Source organism: Cavia porcellus, unplaced genomic scaffold, assembly GCF_034190915.1.
Source record: "Cavia porcellus strain 051 isolate PalLab524CR breed Dunkin Hartley unplaced genomic scaffold, mCavPor4.1 scaffold_29, whole genome shotgun sequence".
Lineage (NCBI taxonomy): Eukaryota > Metazoa > Chordata > Mammalia > Rodentia > Caviidae > Cavia > Cavia porcellus.
Window position 1 is genome coordinate 45,377,203 of NW_026947512.1, and position 17,485 is coordinate 45,394,687.

Below are 17,485 nucleotides of genomic sequence, written 5' to 3' on the forward strand. Positions count from 1 at the left end.
GTTTGTGAAAAACACTAGCTTGGAAACAATCTGCAGCGGAATGGTGTTCCCACCCTTGCTGCAGCAGAGGACGGGGCGCATGCAGCGGCATCTGCAGCGGGGAGAATGGTCTCGGGCAGGAGTTGTGAAGCTGCCACAGACGTTCTGGTGAAATCCCGCCACGAGCAAAGCCCTTCCCAAACACACATCTTGTTATGGCCTGGGCTGAGTCAATGGTGCTCTCAAAGTGCCTGGACTCTGTCAGGGCTGGTGTCCTTTGAGAGGGCGCTAGGTGGGAAAACCCAGCGGAGCACGAGGAGTGAGAAGAACAAGAGTTCTCCTTCATCTCCACGCCGCAGTTATCTCTTCTGCTGTCGTTCTCTGCTCTAGTGAGAGGCCATCCTCATGCGGTTTTCTAAAGCCAAGGGAGGGAGCTGTTTCGGAGAACCCCTCTCCTCGAATCCAGTCCTCGTGTCTGGGGGGCCTCCTATCTCCCCAGTTCCCCTCTGCTATTCCCCCTGCAGTTGCTTTAGTCTTGGCCTTGGTCATATCTTGTCCACAGTATCACAGCTGCCTTTTATTTGATGATCCTAATTCTCTTTCCAAGGCAAAGACTTGGTAATGAAATATTTCTGCTAAAAAAACATCGTCCAGAGGTAAAATGCAAGCTCTTGAACATACTGAGTGAACTTCTGGTTCTAATCCTAAAAAATCAAAATAGGCTTTACCCATTCACTGTGTAAAGATCTTGACTTCCAGTCGGGTTCTATTGCATAGTAAGTTATCTCAGCCCGAGTTCTCTCTTTTGTGAAATGAGATACTGTTTATCCTACAAAGCCTGGCCCAGAGTAGGCACGGTACAGATAGTTGGGCAATCAGTTTACCTGCTGTGTGTAACATGAATAGCCCTTGCATGTGGTAGAGGTGTAAGAGAGAGTTACATGTTTGATTACAGCTGTGTTACTGTGGTGCTGGAGATGGAACCCAGGTCTCATGCATGCTCGGCAAATATTCTACCACTGAGCCACAACCCAGCCCTACTGTGTTTCTGAATTGCATTTTATTGTTGTTGTTCTTTGTTGTTGTGCAGTGTGATGGCTCAAACCCCACCACTGAGGACTATCCATAACCACTTTTATTTTTTTATTTGGAGATAGAGTCTTGCTAAGTTGATCAGACTGGCCTCAGTCTTACAGCTATTATTGAACAATGTCTTAGATATTCCAATCTCCATCTTTTCATGGATGTTTAAATATTGCAGTCATTCTTATTTGTCCTTGAGTGATTCTTTTCATGTTATAATATTTCTTGTCTGCTCCTAGTGAGATATTTCATTTGCTACATCTTACATATTTCTTTCTTATAGGTTTACCAAAATCTCTTTGACAAGTGAGCCTGTCTGCCTGGCTATTATCAGACCTCTCCACCCTCTTACTTTCTCATAACTCATACACTTTAACCCTTTATGATTTGATGGAACTATTCTGGGCCAATCCCGATAGTAATTTATTAGATATTCTTCCACTGAATTAAAGCTCTAAATAAAAGGATTTTACATTCTTTCTCAGTCACTAGCCAAGCATAGCAATATCTCTCACAGCCCCATCTGAGACGATTAAATTTTATGTCTACAAAATAGTAGGAAACAGGAAAAAAAGAAATAACATGTGTGCAAAGAATTCCATCTCTTTCTGTAGCTCCTTCTGTACTCAGGTCAATCAAATTTTCTGATTAAAAACAACAAAAATGAACTGTAGCTCACTTAAGCCAAAGGAAATGGATTAGAAAGATTTTGACTGGGTACGATAGTGGAATGAATGTTTTCCAGTGTGTGTGAGTGTGTGTGTGTGTGTGTCTGTCCTATCTTCAAACTTCTAGGAGAATCTTAGCATTCCCAGCTGGGTCTGGCTTATGCCAAGTGCCCAATCTGTGGGGCTCTCTTAGGAGTGGTGAATGGATACTGGGCGATCAAAGACTTAAACCTCATCCACACCAGTGACACACAAAAGCCTTCCAGGGCTGACACCAGCTGTTCCCTTTCTCTTCATAAGTTCTAGTCTTATAACATACTTTTTCATGCCCTTGGGGCTCTGTTACTTTATTTCTTCTTCTTCATATTCCTTTCTAATTCCTCCCTTAGAATTCCAAGTTATCCTTCAAAAAGTCAAATATCCCAAAAAATATATACAAATGGCCAGTAAATATAGCATAAGCTGCTCAAAAATACAAATCACTCAGGAAATGCAAGTCAAAGCCATGATGAGACATCACCCTGGGCCCACTAGGGAGTAACTCAGTGATACAGCTCTTGCTTACTACCTGAAGGCCTCCGTCTGGTCCTGATCACTGCAGAAAAGATCCTAATAGTGGCTGGGGATTTAGCTCAGCGGCGTAAGTGCCTGCCTTGCAAGCAGGCAGTCGTGAGTTCGATCCCTGGTACTGATAAAAATGAAAAAGACAAAAAGAAAAGGTCCTGATCACACACAAAAAAGGCCGAAAACAAAAACAGAAAATAACAGTGTGGAGAAGGATGCAAAGACGTTGAGCTCTTGTGGTCTTGATGGAAATCACAGTGGCGGGGCCTCTGTGCAAAACTTTATGGCAGTTCCTCAAAGAATAAAAAATAGAATCACACATGCTCAGTAGTTCTACTGCTGGGTACACACATTCCAAAGAATCAAAACAGGGCCTTGAAGACATACTTGCCCGTCTACATTCATAGCAGCAATAGTTAAACTATACCAGTAACCCAGCATCTATGCACACATGAGCAGATAACAAAATACGATGCTTGCAAACAGCCAAGTGTTATTTGTCCTGGAGAGGAAGACACTCCTGACACATGCTGTGACACGGATGAGAACTGACACTAGGGTGGTAATCAGCGACCCAGAGGTAAGTACTGAGCCAGTCCACTCGCGTGAGCTCCTAAAGCAATCCGAGAAGGTGGTTGCCAGGGGCTGGTAGGAGTGAGAATGGGGGATGCTGCTTAATGGGTACAGAGTTTCCGTTTTGCAAGATAAAAGAGTTGTGCAGAGGGACAGTGCGATGGTTGTGCACTCTGGTAAATGTACTCAGTGCCCCTGAACTGTACAGTTATGTGGTCAAGAAGGAGAATTTTACGTATATTTTAACACAATAAAAATAATAAAAATGGGGAGTGGCCATGTCCTATTTCTCAGCAGCTGTACCTGGCTTTGGGTGGCGGCTGCTGCCTGGCTTCCGTTTCTAGTCTGCAGGGGGAAGGCGGTGAGGGCAGCAGCCCCCTGTGACCACCACCACCCCCCACTGCTTCCGGAGCCCGCTGGCCCACCGTAGAGCAAAGGGCCGAGACCAGGCCAGGAAGTGCGCGGTGGTGGGAGACAGAGCAGTGGATTAAACTCGCCTCCTGATCAGGTACACCAGCAATGCATTTTCCGCAGAATAAATCCCACTGCTTTGACAACTATTCTGCCAATGGTAGATGGAAAACCAGTGAACAGGCTTGTGGGATACAGGCGGACACAAAGATTAGAACAGACTATGTTTCTTCTCCTATCCACAAAGAAGTGTGTTCTTAATTTGCTTTTCCTGCGAGTCTTGCATCATTTGAAAATGTCCATGCAAAGTGGTACCCAGAAGTGTGACACCACTGTCCCGACATGCCACCATCCTAGTGGGACCAAAACTTGACCTCAGGGATGGTAAATACACAATGGCAAAGCTGAAAGAGGAGAAGCTGACCCCCTCGCTGACCACAGGGCTTGGCCACAGCTAAGGAGATCGGTGCTGGAAAATCCCAGAGCGCTCAGCTCTTGCCCGGCCAGGCGGGGCCTCGAGGCAGTGTCTGACGGAGCTGGCCAAGCAGTTCTCTGCCCACCTCCTGTCAAGAAAAGGAAGAAAAAAGGAAACACCTGCCATCGGAGATGTCCAAGTCCTTAGTTCATGGTCCTGTCCCCTGGAAACTTTGTATGCTTTGCTCAAAAAAGGTGGCATCTTCTGCACTCAATGCCAAGTTTTTGGTACAGATTAATTTATCTGTAAAACCATTTTGAGCCAATCAGTATTCCCGTATTAAAATTTAGCCCTAAAATGAAAAGAAAAATAATAAGTAAAAAAGGCCCACCCAATTTCTTTTTTCTTTTAAAACCTTTTATTTTCTTCTTTCCTTTCTCCCTGAACTTGATAAGTCTATATTGTTTTTTTTTCTTTTTTCCTTTTAAAGGGGGTAAAATTAAACACAACAGAACACAATAGGACATAAGAAAGCAATGTAAGAGATATAAATTTCAAGGCTAGATGACCTGAAATCTTCACTGTCTATCATATTGTCTCTTGTTTTCTTTCAAATAGTTGTCCATATCTTTACATACAGAGAATTCATACAAAACGACATGGTATAAAACTGATCTGAACTGAATGAGGAAGGCTTGTAGATCTTCAAAACCAGACAATAGGGAAATCCCTAATGGCTGTCGTAGAGTCTCTCATTCTCTTCAAAATAGCTGTCCATACTTTCATGTATATTAAAGTTCAACAAAACAAAACAGGCTAAAATAACACCATTAATTAGAACAAAGTGAAACAGGGATAAAAGTATTTGCCTTCAAAGAGATGGCAGAAGGAAATCCCCCCCATTTGCTACATTGCCTGTGGTCAGCCTCTCAAGGGATGTCCAGATCACTGTTTCCCACTTACTATTGGGGCCTGGGGGGAGGGATGATGTGATGTTTGATTCTCATCCTGCGTGCCGGCGGCTCACAGCTGCTCATGGGGCGGGGTGCACTGCAGGTCCCAGCATGGCACAGGTCTCAGTAAACCCGGTGGCTCCCGTCCTGGGCCGCTGCAGCCTGCCACACTCACAGCTGCTCATGGGTGGAGTGGGGGTTGCTTGGTTTCCTGTTGCTCCAGGTCCCAGCGTGGCACCCGTAAATGCCACCCACCTAATATTTCTAAGCTCTTGCCTCATGAAACTGGGATCTATCCTTGAGTACGTAGTAAACAATAAAAAAATTTTGCTGATTTCTTTCAAGGAGAATAAAAATTTAGACTATTACTTTTATTTCTTTTTAACAATTTTTATTAAAAAATAAAAGAATAAAGCCAAAAACAAATAGGAGAAAATAATAAAGATCAGAAAACACCATCCCGTATCAAACTGCAAGCATCATTTTTCAGACATTAGCATTTTGATTCTTACATTTATGTAAAAATAAAAAAGACTTAGAATAGTCTAAACAATTTTGATAAAGGAACAAAGTTAGAGCTCCAGCTCTCCCCAATCCCATGAGTTATCACAAAGTTGCACCAATCATGACAAATGGCCTTGATATCAAGGTAGACGAACCACCGAAGTACCAATGTAAAGTCCCAAATAGATACCTGCATAACAGATACTTGATTTCTGGCAAAGATGCAAAAGCAATTAAGTGGAGAAAGGATTGTATCCTCAAAAAATTCTTTATGGCTGAATAGTATTCCATTATATAGAAATACATCTTTTCTATCCATTCCTCAGTCGATAGGCATTTAGGTTATTCCCAAGATTTGGCTATTATAAACTGTGCTGCTATCGACTGTTACTTTTGAAGAAACAAACAACAATTAAACCCCTAAGTGCCCCTGCCTCTGTGCCGTCTTCCCGCCACTTCTGTGCATTGTTCTCACAGTGGATAGTAGTACTCAAAATTTGGTCCAGATAAAAATCATCCAAGAAACTTACTAAAATAAAACACATATTCCTGAGCCTCCCTCCTGAGGCAATGATTTGGAAGGTCTGAGATGAGACTGGGACCCTAAATTTTTAAGGAGTCCACATAGGCTTCAGATGGTTGGAGCACAGCTGGGATGGTTCCTGTACTGCGTGTCCCTGGCCCATAAAACACGCATGTTATGGGTTTTACCATGCCCTCTTGCCTCTGTCTCTGCCCCTGGCTCCTCATCTGGAAAGGGGCTTGCCAGCATAGGTGCCTCAGCACCCAGCACCCAGCACCCAGCACCCAGCACCCAGCACCCAGCATCCCAGCACCCAGCACCCAGCACTGTGCCTGACACATGCTTATCCAGTGAATTGCTGCCTCTTAAATGGTATTGCAGCTGGCAATTATTAAAATGAGAGAGAAGAGACTGGTGCTCCTAAGAGGTGTTTTCTATTTTTCTACCACAGCTGCCCCAAACACCTTGCCGCAGGCCCGGTTGTATCAGGTGCCCCTCGGTTGCTCCCGGAGGTATCTGCTTTGGCTGCCTCAGTATTCAGACTGCACCCTCCCAGGTGACTCTCTGCACGGCTCCACCCTGCAGCCTCTCCGGATGATTCCAGCCCTCTGCAAGTCTTCTCGTTCCCGTCCATGAAGAGCGCTTTCCCTATCCATGACCCAGCCCAGAGTCTGACTCTGTGCCCTGCCTTTACCCCTATAAACAACCTCTCGGTGCTCTGAGTTTCAGTCTGTGCACTATTTCCCCTTCTGTTGCGGCAGAAGTCCTAATAAAGCCTTTTCCAGATGGCATCGTTTTGCCTATTCAGGATTTCTATCTTGAGTGGAGCAGGCTGAGCTGGTACACTAAGTGCTGGCAACACCCAAGAGTGCTGACAGCCAGACTGGGTAGCAGCCAGGGCTGGTCACACTGAAGCTGGAGACAGGGACGGAGAACAGAGAGGAACTGCTGGGGACACCGTCTCCGAGCTGGCAGTGGTCTCAAGGCCTGGCTCCGAGTGGAAGGGAGGACCACTAACACTGAGAGACGACAGTGGCCAGCCCTGGAAGCCCAAGGACGATACACTAAAATAGGTACACTCTGCCATTGGGATCTGCATATGAGAAACCTCAGGTAACATCTACGAAGCCCAGGAAGGAAGTGGAGACTTCCTTGAGAGGCCTCTGAAAAAAGGTCAGACTGCAGGGATGAGGGTCGGCAGGCTCAAGAACCTGTCGAGGTCCGACCGACACATCACCTGCCACTAGGGATCCACACCACATGATGACAGAAAGAGGTTCTCGGAGCCTAGGGTCCCAGAAGAAACTGCTACCCAGGCGAGGGCTGTGGGTACAGCTGGGTGTCTTCCCTCCCAGCTTGCAGGGCACCAGGGGCTCAGGCTGGGTGATGATTGTGCAGGTCTGGGGGCGCGGAGGAGCTGATGTTACTTGGGTAGATAGAATCTAAAGTCCCAGAATAGCGAGAGAGGAAAGAAGGGAGACGGAAGATGACCATTTAGGGCCAAGGAATCTCCCGGATGTACGCTGGCTTGTTCTGAATGTCTTTAATGAGCTACTCAGGGGAAGGACCCCACGCCAGAGAGGCAGGGTGACCAGCTGGGGCTGTGCCACCAGGCAGGGTGGGGGCGTCTCTCAGTAGCTGTAACCCAACCACCCAACTGGGCACAGGGGCTCTCCCGTGAGGAAGTGAGAACAAGGAACAACCCCAGCTGGCAGGGCGCCCCCAGAGGAAGTCTGGCAGCCTGGCTCTTGGTGGCCCTCGCTTCCACGTGCCATATGCGGTGTGCTTCTTGGCAGCGCGCTGGTGTTAATGAAAGGAAGTGTGTGCGCTCGGGGCACCAGCGCCCAGCCTCAGCCTCATTCTTTCCGGGGGCCTCCACCGCACTGCAGCCTCCAGTAGGATCAGTTAGGCTCCCTCCCAACAGCGAGGCTGTGTTTCCAGGCCTGAGGTGAAACGAATCCCAGGGCTGCGGCTTGGGGCTCTGCCTTCCACCCCAATCCCCCATCCCTGGCCGGGGCGCTCCAGGGCGGATTTGGGGGACAGCCTGCCAAAACGAACAGAAAAACAGTTACGGAGGTGACTCACGACGGGCCTGATAGCCGCAGAGAATCTGCTCATTTAATCCAAAGTCTTGGTTGTGACGTTTTAACTTTATTTGGGCCTGGCTTGTAAAGGTTTTTTATGAAGCCAAAGGAAAGGTGCCCCAAGTGAGGGTGAGAGGGCTTCCTGTCCTTGGAGTCAGTAAATTTACACTTGAGGTAGAATAGTTCTTTGTTAAAATGCTACAGTCCTGCCCAGCCACTTTCTGAGAAAACCCGCCAGGACTCAGGGCTGCATCTGCCAGGCTTGGGGGGCATATCAAAAAGAGACCCCAAAATTCAGTCCTTTCTGGGTTCTCAAGCATCATCAAGAAGAAGCTTGGCCTGGCAGCAGGCCACCGCTGGAGCCCTGTCCTCTCTGTCCTCCTGTCCTCCTCTGTCCTCCAAGCTTGGCTCTTAGCCGTCCAGACCGCCCCAGTATTGCAGAATCTGCCCGGACACACATGTGCATTCTAAATCCTGATCATAGTCTCACAGTGAGGCAGACGGTTGTCACCAAACTCAAGATGAAGAGCTAAGGCAGAGAAAGAGGGCAGAGCCAGAGTCCAATACCATACCAGAAAGCTTTCTGTTAGCAGAAAGGCCCTGTCACCTTACAGCTTTTTGCTCTAATCAGCTACACTGAGCTGTTCTGGACTTGAGGTCCTTGATCATTGAGAATATTCTGGACATCTCCTTCTTTCCCAGCAAACAACACAAATGGGATTGTTACTGACAGCTGTGGAAGAGCAGATGGATTAGGGGACACACTATTTCGGAGAAGTTGCTCCTCAAATTATGCCACAGAGGCAGTTACTCCAAGTAACTCAGACTCTGAAAGAGGGCAGGCTTGGTAGAAACCCTGCCAAGTTGCGGATCCCCTTTAGATCCCATAGTTCTTTCTATGCAGCAAGATTTGACTCTTTCTTTTGGTCCAGGCCACCCTTGAGCAAAATCAGCTTCAGCATTAATGAAAGAAGATGTATTTTACAGGGACACCTTTTGCCTCGTGCCTCAGACTGGCTAGGATTCCGGGAAATGATAACCACAGACTGTGGCTGGATGACTCGGCTGGGGCCATATGCTGTTCAGCAGCGGAGCTCTAGAGCGTGGAAGGAAGACTCGTCCGGCTCAGTCCTTTGGGGTCTTGGGGACAGGGGCAAGGGGCTCACAAGGAGCCCTCCTATGATGCTTGCTACTGTGAGGTCGGGCGGAGCCTGCTTCCCACCTAAGGAAACATGGTCTCCGGAGTGCTGCCTGCCAGCCCTGTCTGAAATGCAGCTGTTGTGCTGGGGATGACACTTGGATGTGCTAGCATAAGGGACTGCGTTATTTCTGTGACAGAACCAGGCCCCATGCCCCCATGGCTCCGAAGAGCTGTCTTGGGACACCAAGAAACAGGAGGAATTTGAGTCCTCCTCCAGCAGGTTGGTAGGATCTGGCAAAAATCTTGGAGCTTGGGTAGAGAAATCCAAACTAGAAACAGAAAAATTAACAATTTTTGAAAAGAGCATCTTGTGACAAGTTGTTCCAAGCTCACAAAGACTCCCAGCATCAAGTTTGTTGTACGTGATTCGGAGCCACATGGCTTAAATTTCCCTTAAGTGTACATCAATTTGAAAATTAAAGGGAAAGTGCCGAGACAAGGCATGTTTGGATTTCTGTCAAACTCACTCTTTGGAAAGCAGTCTAGAAGGCAGGATGTGGCTTCCCAGCACTTCCCTATCCTCTGCCCCTGCTGTTTATGTCTGTTCTGTGCTTAGACCCTTCTCCACTTTGGTCCTCTCCTTGTAGATGCCCAGTATCAGTGGCTGGGGTATGGACCGAGCCCATCTTTCGAAGTTTCAGAAGTCCCCGCACGTCTGGCTGCCCTCTCCTCTTCCAAAACGTCTAGGGCACAGGGAGCTTAGAAGTCATTAAATGCGACCTTGCCCTTCGGATGAGGACACTGAGGCCCCAAAGCTAGTCAGTTCCTCCAGGACCCCCGGGAGAGGCACTGTGGGTCCCCTCCCCAAATTCTAACGAGCTTTCCAGAGCGGGTTTGCTCCGTACCCTCCTCAGCCCAGTCTCCTCCCAGTCCACAGTGATGGCCCACAGCGGAAGCTCCTCTGGCCACCGTTCCTCTCTCCCTGCCACTCAACTCTAGGTTTGGATTCTTCTCTTCTCTCGCCTCCCCTAACAAAAGCCTCCTCTTTTCTCACCATTGCCTTTCACTTACCCCACAGCGGTTCTTGGGGGAAGAGTTTGTGAGTAGCAAATATTTGCTCTGACTTTGAAAAATATGCACGCACATGTCTCCTTCAGTGGCAGATGGCAGTGTGTGGTGGTTACGGTCCCTCCGCACTTGGAAGGTGCTTTCCTTTCTCTTCCGGCCTCTTCCATGGCTATTTAGAAAGATCCTGGCTGGACACCTAATTATTTTCTTCACAGCAACCTGTCTTTCCTTTCAGGCTGTTTTAAAGATTATTTATTTCTATCTTTAACATCTTGCAGTTTGGTGCAGTGTGTCTAGATGTGTGTTAATTATTTATCTTCCGTGAGACTCGCTATGATTCTTTAAACAGTGATTTGAGTGTCTTACCACTGGGGGGTAATTTCCATTCACAGGAATAATAGCATAGATATTGCCACTTCCCGTGTGATGGGCTTTGACTCTGTGCTGTCATTTAATTCTCATAGCACAACCCTATACCCACTTGACAGCTAGGGAATGTGGGTCACAGAAAAGCTAAGGCATTTGCTCAGTAATTAGCAAGGCCCTCATTTTCAACCCAGATATTAGGTTTTAGGGTGTTTCTTCTTACTGTTTTCCCCACTTGGTAGTCCTGTGAGGCCTGTGTCGGGGTTTGTCGCTCGGTCCCCTGTTGCTCAGCTGTCTCTGTCTGCTCAGCCTCTTTGTCCTCCGTGGAGCGCGCTGGGCTGTCTCCCCAGAGCTTTCTTCCGCTCCACTCATTCTCTGCCCTGCATGGGTCTGATTTGCTATTTAACTTACAGGGCTTTTAATGTTACTGACCACGTCTTTTATTTCTAGACTTTCTCTCCGGTTCATTCTAGATTTTTTTAAAAAATTCTTTTAAAAATAAGGTACCCAAAAAAGAAATAAAAATAGTGAACAATTCTTAGGAATAGCTTTGATTTTAAAAGTCATTTTAAAATACTAATTGTGCATCTCTAATGATTCTATGTGAGGTTCTGAAGAGTTTGATCCTGCTGTTTATTTTGACTGCTGACTACTGTCAGTGGTAGATTATAGCTCTCTGTAGTCACCATTTTTATTGTCAGCTGGGCTTTATATTTTCCTGTGGGAATTCTCCATGGCCTGAAGTGTTGGAGTTTCATTTAAAAGTGGCTTTGTATTTCCTTCTTCCAGATATCCCGGGGGTATCGCTGCCCACGGGTTGATTTTGTGTTACTTCCTTGGTATTTGGACTCAGTGTGTGTGCCATCCACATGGTGGGCCTTTTGGTTTCTCCTGGGGGCATATTGTCCCACTTAGGCCCAGGGTGGAGAGGGCCGCACTCTGGCTTCACTAGGAGCAGCTCAGCTGCAGGTAGAAGACTCAACTGCAACCCTCCTTTCATGCAGGCTGAGCTCATCTCCTGCCTCATAGATGGAGAGACCCACACCTTGGCCACCCCCAACGTGGATGTGTCCCCATGAAGTCCACAGCCTGCTTCTCTGGCTTCTTCTCCACTTCAACATGAGTGGGGGGAATTTTTTCTTCCACTTTGCAAGTTTTCCATGCAGTACTTCCTTGGTTAAATTTATTTTTTAAATTGTGGTAAAAATAGACATAACCCCAAATTGACTACCTCACCCGTTTTTTAAACATATGGTCCAGTGATACAAGCACTTGCAGAGGGTTGAGCAACTCTCATGACCAGCACCCACAGAGCTCTTTCATCATGAAAACTGAGTCTTTACTCATTGAGCAGTGCACAGCCCTAGCCTCCCGTCTTCTCCTCTAGCCCTGGTAACCACCCTTCCACCTCACCACTCCAGGGCCTCATGAAAGTAGAATCAGACACGGTTGTTCCATATCAGCTGCCTTATTTCACTTAGCAAAGCATCTTCGGGGTTCTTCTGGGCGGCAGCATATGTTAGCATTTCCTCCCTGTCTAAGGTCGGCTATTCCGCTGTGTGTGTATGTGCCATAATTTGTTCAGTGACTTGTCTGCTGATAGACACTTGGGTCACCACCATGTTTCCAGTGTTGTGAATAATGGAGCAACATGGTCTATGGATCCTTCTCTCTGAGTCCCTGCTTTTCATTATTAATTAATTTCTGTGGTACTGGGGATCCAACTTAGGGCTTTCATATTGAGCTTGATCTCCAGCCCTTTTTTATTTTTCATTTTGAGATGGTTGCCCAGATTGGGCTGGAAATCGGCATCTTCCTGCCTCTGGAGTAATCTAGGTTTAATTTTTTGAAAACCTGCCACACTGTTTTTTCATATCCCACCAGCAGTGCATTTCTTCACACACTCACCAGGAACTATTGTTTTTGTGGGTTTTTCCCTTCATTTTGTGATAGCAACCATTCTAATGGATATAATGGTGTCTCTCTGTGGTTTGGGTTTGCATTTCCCCAATGACTACTTTTGTTCTTCTTACATGTTTATTGGCAGTCTATCTTTTTTAGAGAAATGTCTACTGAGTTCCCTGCCCATTTTTAATTAGGCTGTTTTTTGTGGTTGTTGTCCATGCATCTTAAAAGAGTTTTTGTTGTTGTTATTGTTGTTTTCAATGTTATAAAATCTGTATGTTTGTGCAGCAGGATTTCACGGCTTTGCTGCGAGAATTTGGCCTGGTCAGAGAGTCTCAGACTCCCTTTCTGACACCATTTGCAGTACCCTCTGTGATTCCCACTTGCATGGCCAGTAAACTCCCCTGCATCCCGGCCCCTCCTTCCCTGCGTGTTCCCCATCACAGCAGGGCTGCTGGCTGCACCTGATGAGACCCCATCCCTGAACACTGAGACCTTCACCTCGCCCTTTCCAAAACACGCACGCAGCTTGGATTAGGCAAAAGAGCTGGTGCTTGTTACAGACAGTTACGCCTGCTCTCCACACAGACTGCATCCTCCCCAGGGCCCCCGCTCATTGTGCTCATTGAGCTCAATGTGCCATCTGCACTTGAGACTTTAGACCAACACGCGAGACTTCAGAACCCATTTCTGTGTTCAATGTGGTTCCTAATGACTCTGCAAGTCAGCCTTCTTGCCTGAAAAATAAAATAAAACAAAAAAGAACAAGGTCCACTTTCAGCAGCCACGAGGCTACCATCAGACCCTGTTCTTACCCAGAGCAGTCTTCCGCCTGTGATGCAGAACTCTGGAAATCCCCTCTGCCACACTCTTCCTGACCCACGGTGTTAGTTTCCTACAGCTGCTGGAACAGACCACAGAGTGGAATGGCTTAAACCAACAGAAATTCCTCTTCTCACAGTTCTGGAGGTCAGAAACCCAGAGTGAGTACCACCGAGCTGGAGTCAGGGTGTCCTGGACCTCCGGAAGGAAACCCTTGTCTTTCTCGGCTCCTGGTGGCTGCTGGCTTTCCTTGGCTCAGGACCACACCACTCTGGTCTCTGCCTCTGCTGGTACTTGGCCTTCTTTTATGGTGTCACATCTTCCTTGACACTGACTTTAGTGCATATCACCCAGGACAACTCCCCTGGCAAGGTCCTTAAGTTAACCAAGCCCTTTTCAGCCATGCGAGGCAGGGTCCACATGGCTACAGAGTTAGGACCGGGGGAGGTCGCTGGTCAGTCTGCCACACCGCTCCACCCGCCAGGTCTGCTTTACCACTGTATCCTGTTGTCTAGCCTTGCTTCTTGTGCTCAGAGGCTACCATTGTTCCCCAGATTTGCTCTCCCATCACACCCCATCACTGGTCATCTCCCCAACATGCCCCAGAACTATCCATGCCCTCACTCCTGCCTTCCACCACCTGGGTCCTAGTGCCCTGGGCAAACAGAAGCATCACCGGAACTCTCGGCACCTTTCCTCCCCTGTGAAGTAATCATCTCCTCCCTTTCCCACTTTTGCTCTTTTCCTTCCTCTCCATATTCTTTCATTTCTCCCTTTTGGGTGGGATTGTGTTGGACAGAGTGTCTAATGAGTGATAAGAAGGCAAGACCCAACTACAGATCCAAGAGGTGTGGGACCCAGGGGCTCATGGGAATGAGCAGGATTGCCTCAGTTTGACCAGCACAGCCATCGTCAACCCAGCTTGAGTCAGAGCCGACCCGGAGACTATAATGGCCAGGCTCTTGCTGCTGGAAATGAGCTGTCACCCACTAAAACCACAGCAGCAGCCCACATGGTGCAGATGATACCACTGACCAGTCTGCTTGCTAAGGGTTCGTAGATTTTTCTGGTGCACTTTCAACCTGATTAATATCTAGAAGGTGGATGGGGAGGAATCTTGCATTTCTGATCTACTTGAGATGCAGATCTATCTCTTTGTTTCCTATTTTCCAGCCTTTATTTTGCTCTTTATCGTTTGGATTTCTCATCTAAGAAGCCATGTGATATTTAAGCATGTGTGCCTGGTTTATTTCACTTAACATTATGGTCTCAAGGTGCATCCATTTTCCTACAGATGACTCGAATTTATCCTTCTATATGGCATGGTAGTACATTTTCTTTATCTATTCATCTGCTGAGGCACATACAGGCTGCTTCCAAGATTTAGCTATTATGAGTTGTACTGCTATAGACATGGGTACGCATGGATCACTGTTATGTAATGCCTTTAACTCTTTAGGGAAGAAACCCAGAGGAGGAATAGCTGGATTGAATGGGCTTTCCAGTTATAGTTTTTTGAGGACCCGCCATACTGATTTGCGTAGAGCTGGCACTAGTTAGCATTCCCACAATGCAGAAGAGTGCCCCCTACTGCCTTGCCCAGCCTTGTCAGCATTTATTGGATTTCTTAATGAGAGCCATTTTTTCTGGAATGAGATGGAATCTCGTTGTTTTAATCTGTATTTCTCTAATGGCCATTAGATGTTGAACATTTTTATTGGTCATTTGTACGTCTTCTGAGAAATATCTATTCATTTCCAATGCCCATTTTTTGATTGGGTTTTTTGTTTTGGGAGAGGTCTAATTTTTGGAGTTCTTTGTATATTCTACATATTAGTCCTCTGTCCAGGCCGTAGCTGGCAAAACCTTTTTCCCATTCTGTAGGTTGTCTCTTCACTCTGTTGGTTGTTTCCCTTGAAGTAAGTTAATCTTTCTTTCTTTCTTCTTTCTTCTTTCATCCAGGCTGACTTCGAACTTCTAGTGATCTTCCTGCCTCGGCCTCTCTAGTGCTGGGACCACAGCCATGTACCTCCATGCCTGGCTGCAAATTTCTTTTAGATGCCTGGTATCTGCTTAGATAGATTTGGCCCTATCTTATGGTACCTCAGGAATTTAAGGGCAGACTGGGCATTGTAGCAAGATCCTGTCTCAAAATAATCATATCAATAAAATAAAACAAAAAGACAAAACTTATTTTACAGTTGAGCTATGCCAGTCAGGCACAATTTGCAAGGAAACAAGGCACTGGGCACTGAATCCCAGGTCTTTGCAGTGACTGGGCTTAAATTCGAGAACTTTCTGTCTCAGTTCCCAGAAAGCATGATGCCTGACTCCTGGATTACCTTCAGAGTGATTGTAGAAAACTGCTGTTTCGCTTTCTGCGTCTTTCTAGCTAAATTACAAGCAACTGAAGGACAGGAAATGTATCTCCTCCACTTTGGTACTTGCAACCCCAGGCACATTCAGAGGAAGTGTACAATAAATGTTAATGGAACAGAACGGAATTACTCAAGGTCACTTAACTAGTTAGTGGCAGAGTCTAGGTTAAAATCACGGTCTCTAGATTCCCACTCACAAGGTCGTGCCCATCTCACTGGCAATATGTGCGGCCAGTTGTTACTGCCCAGCTGGTGGGTGGTTCGCCAAGTTGGCGTTGTGAAGCACAGAGCGCTTCCCTCCTTGTCAGTGGGAGCCTCATCCTGTCTGCTCCAGCTCTGGGAGGACCAAACCTCCGGGAGCATCCTGGGTAAGATGAGAAGGTGCCCGGAGAGGAGAGGGGGTACTGACACAGAACTTACTCCTTCATTTTCATCTTATGAATGGATTGTAAGTTAGAACTCATGGTACTGGTCTTATCAAAGCCATCATACTCTATCCTTGCTGGCCCTCATGGCCAGTTAGTAATAAATGGAGGCCGCAGCATGCTCTGGGTTGTGAGCAATCTTTGCTCCCAGGCAGCAGGTGAGACCTTCTCCCCCCCTTGCAAATGAGTCCCCCCACTTTCTCAGAGGGTCCTGCGCATCAGCCCCCAGCACACAGTGCGCCCTGTGGTAGATTCTGAGGTCCAAGATGAGATACCACACTCTGGAAACTACAGGTCATTTCATGTGAGGGACATTGTGAAAACTGTAAGAGATCCCAGAAATTAAAAATAATAAGAAGAAATTTTTAATAGAGCAGTTGGAAAACAGACATGAAGACATCACTGAGAAAAATAAAAAGAAGGAATAAGGAAACAGTAGAAGAAAAAGAAAGGAGAAGTAAGAAAAAATTAGAGACAAATCCATGGGATTCAACATCAAATAAATAGAAGAACAGAGTAACAGGAGGAGGGGGTCATAAATGAAATAATTCAAGTTCTGCTACTCCAGGGCTGTCTCCTGGCAGAAAGCTTTACTGCCCGTCACAGATGATCAAGGCAGAGTGGCAGCAAGTACATCATCCTGAAATTTCAGGACGTGGAGCTCAAGAAAAAGACCCAATGCATTTTGAGAGGAAGTTCTGTGCAAATTAGCAGGTATCAGAATAGCTTTGCATTTTTCACTATCAACCCCAAAAGTTTCAACATAATGTGGCAAAACCTTCAAAATTCTGAGGGTACATTATTTACAGTTTAAGATTTCACATCAGCCAAACTCTCTCCAGGAGAGGATACTGAATATTTACAGTCAAGGTCTCAAGAACTTTATGGTCATGTCTCTTTTCTTCAAAGTTCATGGGACACTGACTCCACAAACACAGTGAAAAAAAGAAGAAAAGAAAATGGACAGGAGTGGAAACACCAGATGACAGGGAAGGGCTCTCCCAGAACAGCCTGAGGAGGGGCGTCAGGGCAGGAGAATTGGTCCTCTCTCAAGGTATTTCTCTCTGTTGTGAGGAGAACAAGCTGGAGGTCATTTGAGACTGGTTGTGAGGCGCACATGGAAGACTAAGCCAAGACTAAGCTCACAGAAGACTAAGGGAGACAGGTGGGGCCGCACCTGGAGCGCTGCTGCAGAGCGTGAGGTCCTGGGTTTGATCCCCAGCACCGCAACCAAGGCGATGCAAATAAATACGCTTTATGTTTTATGGAAGTACCTCCCTCAAAATGTGATTTTTATCACACACACACACACACACACACACACACACACACACGCACACACGATTTTAAAAAAAACAGCTCACTTCCTGGCCCACCTGCCATCCCTGTGATAGACAGGAGACTTTTACGCTGAGGGTCAGTGGCTCACACAGGATACCTGGGAGATGCCAGAGGACTGCTGTTTACACAGAGGTGTGAGCGGCTGCATCTGATCCCTCCTGAGAGGGTCAGAGGGCAGAGGCCTTGGGAGCAATGCAAAGCCGAGATGGGAAGGGGTGAAGACCTGAGGTGGGGAAGGGTCACTAGGCACAGGGGGGTGGTTCAAACAAAGCTGTCAAACTT

At 46.8% G+C, this 17,485-nt stretch overlaps 1 pseudogene; it reads left to right on the forward strand.

Moving 5' to 3' along the window:
* The first annotated feature begins 40 nt into the window (after window positions 1-40).
* LOC100728296 (ras-related C3 botulinum toxin substrate 1-like) lies at window positions 41-3,900 on the forward strand (annotated as a pseudogene).
* The last annotated feature ends 13,585 nt before the right edge of the window (window positions 3,901-17,485 follow it).